This window comes from Fukomys damarensis, unplaced genomic scaffold (genome assembly GCF_012274545.1).
Source record: "Fukomys damarensis isolate Sample0158 unplaced genomic scaffold, DMR_v1.0_HiC HiC_scaffold_14, whole genome shotgun sequence".
Lineage (NCBI taxonomy): Eukaryota > Metazoa > Chordata > Mammalia > Rodentia > Bathyergidae > Fukomys > Fukomys damarensis.
This window is the reverse complement of record NW_022900926.1, coordinates 45,074,788-45,077,685: the sequence shown is the minus strand read 5'-3', so window position 1 is coordinate 45,077,685 and position 2,898 is coordinate 45,074,788.

Below are 2,898 nucleotides of genomic sequence, written 5' to 3'. Positions count from 1 at the left end.
TTACGGTATTGGGTAGAAATTGGTTTATTGTCCAGTGTTGCTCTGATTTACATAAATAAAAAGATTGTTGTGTTTTTGTTGTGTTTTCATCTTCAGTTTTGTAAATATGGATATAGTTGAACTCTAGAGACCAAAAAAAAAAAATATAGCAAGAAGCTTTTTTGGTTTACTTCCTTCACTGAAACACTGTGTTTGTTACAGTAGAAATACAATAAATTTTATCAGAAAAAGGAGCACTTACTGACCACAGGAAGAAGTGCTTTTTATTTTATTTTTTTCAATTCCAAATTGTTTCTTCTCTTCCCAGATTTCAATGAACATTCACATTAACTGCATCTTTTGGTTTATTTTGTCCTTTGAAAGATGAGAAGTCTAATTTACTTCTCAGGTAACTAAAGGATTTTAGGTCCAAGTCAAAGATGATGGGTTTTGCCCTCTTACTGCTGGTGGGGTGACATTCTGACAAGTTGTTCCCAGAAGGAGATGGTGTGGGAGAGAAGTCTTCAGGACTGGTGTGGGATCCTGCACCTCACTACCCAGGATCTGGACGCATTAACTACACCTTTCCAGAACTGAATTTGACTCTGACTTCTTCAGTAGTACAAGATATGTCACAATTAAAATGAGAAAATTCCTTTACCTGGAAGATGAGTAAGTTGCACTTTGTAAGAAGCTATCTGTAACCTAGGTAGAATGGCTGCTTAGAGACTCCAGCTTTTCTCATTTGGGTTTATGGGCTTCACTAACCACGTCTCTGATAAACCGCGGTGACCAAATAACTCAATCTATATTTTGCTGCAAGAATAGGGTATCTTTTCTGAGAGTAGGAAAGCAAAGTCACCCAGGATGTCATGCAATTTGGACAAGTTATTGCTTCTTTGGGCCGTCATAGTCTTTTCCCATCAAAGACAGACCTCTTAATGGTCCTTTATTAACACTGCCAAGTTTACTTTTATAAAAAACAGAGACAGCAGCATGTATGCATATTTAAATACAATAAAAATACTACATCTAATGATCTCAGATTCTTTAAAGTGTTTAGAATATAGCTGATGCTCAATCGACATGCTTCCTACATACATTTTCTGGTTTTCAGGTCAATCTTTTCCAATTGGACTTATAGTTAAAAGCAGAAGTGACAATGAAATCTGTTTTATGTGTGACCCCCCCCCGCTTCCCATTTTATTAATTTAAAAAGGGAGAGTATCATGGCTAGAATTATAAAGAATGGAATCAAAGAAAAAGAAAGCAAAAAGAGAGTAAGGGAAATAGAAAGTAACAAGGAAGAAAAAACAAAGGAAATGTGAGTATGAGGGTGAGTAATTTAGTTTACAGAAAATATACGCCGTATAAGCCTTAGTTTCTGGCTCGATTGTGTTACACTGAGTTTCCTTTTCATTGGCTTTGCAGAGTGTGGGTTTGGTTACCACGGAGCCTGTCCACAGGTAGTTGCGAGTGATTTCTATATCCATGACAAGTTTTTCTACAGAGCATTAGCACCATTCCTGGACAGAGAAACAAGTAATCTATTATCACACTGGTAAACTCCAGACTGTCACCGACCATCATTTGGCAAGGAGAAGGTAAGGCAATGACCTTTACCACGAAAAACCTGTAACACCCGATGTCCTGAGGTTCCTAAACTGTGGAAAAAGAATTGGAGGAAAGACCTGGAAGAATTCGAAAGGAAAAAAGGCGGGGGAGGTGGACATCCTTGTCCAACAAAGGTTTCTGGCTGCTTCTCATAGCTCCCCAGTGTGGTAGTCCCTTTGCCTTGTGAAGCAGTGGCAAGGAAAGCAATAGGTATTGTGAATAGTCCATTCACCTGCGGGGAGCGGGGGGGGGGGCTTGTTAACCCTGGAGGAGTTGAAGGTGCTGCCGCGCCTGCCAGCAGATGGCCTGACTAGGTAGGCAATTTTACAGCGCCCCAGAAATCCACTCACAGGCCAGTATTTTCTGTTTAAGGGCTTGATTAAAAGTAGTGCTGGGAGAAAGACATGATTTTTTTTAAAGCCATACTCTTTTTCTTCACTTGCAAATAACAGCTCCATGGGCCCTCTCTTGGGACCCTGGTTTCAGAAGTAGGAGCCATCAGAAAGTTGCTGGCCCCCGTAGGAAGTGCCCCTTGGGAGGGCGTCTAGGGTTCCCCTTGCAAGCTTCCTTCCGTGCTCCAACTTTCTGAGAGGTTGTGTGTCATACTGAAGCCTCAAAAATTAAATGTGCAGCTCACAAGTCTATTAATTTAGCTTCCCATTAATCTATCTATAAGTGAACCAGCGTTGACTCTATAAATACAGTCCTATAAAATTGAACTCTTTACCATAAATCTTCCAAGTTGTTTCTTCCTGGCCTTCTAACGATCCTCGAGTAAACTTGGGGAAGACTATGGCAGACCCGATCCGCGACGAAGTATTTTCACTCCTTCCCTCCCACTCCGAGACTTAGCACTTAGCGAGGAGAAAAGGTAGGATAGGAAAGGAGGGGTGAAAACTCATTTTTCTTTCTCGACTTTTGCGCTTCCTTGTTTCTATCCCAATCTCGCACTCTCCATATTCCCCATCACAAGTTCGGCGTTAATGTACACCGTCATAAACAGCTTTCTTGCGACTGCAGCTCCTCTCATAGCTTGGGGTGAGCTCCTTTTTCACTTCTCTGGTAGCCACTGCTTTAAAGTCAAGCCTTATAAATAACCTTATGGGATTTTTTCAAGATGGAATCCGTCAAACGCCTTTCCCGTCCAGTCTCCTCGTTTAGGTTCCCCCATTCCCCTCCCCAAGGTCACAGTTTGACGCAAGCCCACTGGCTTTTCCCCAGGTTTCCAGGACGCAGGCACTAAGAGCAACCTGGAGGCTAGGTAAGAGCGCAGAGTTACACCCTCGGGGGCGCGGTCTGCGGGCC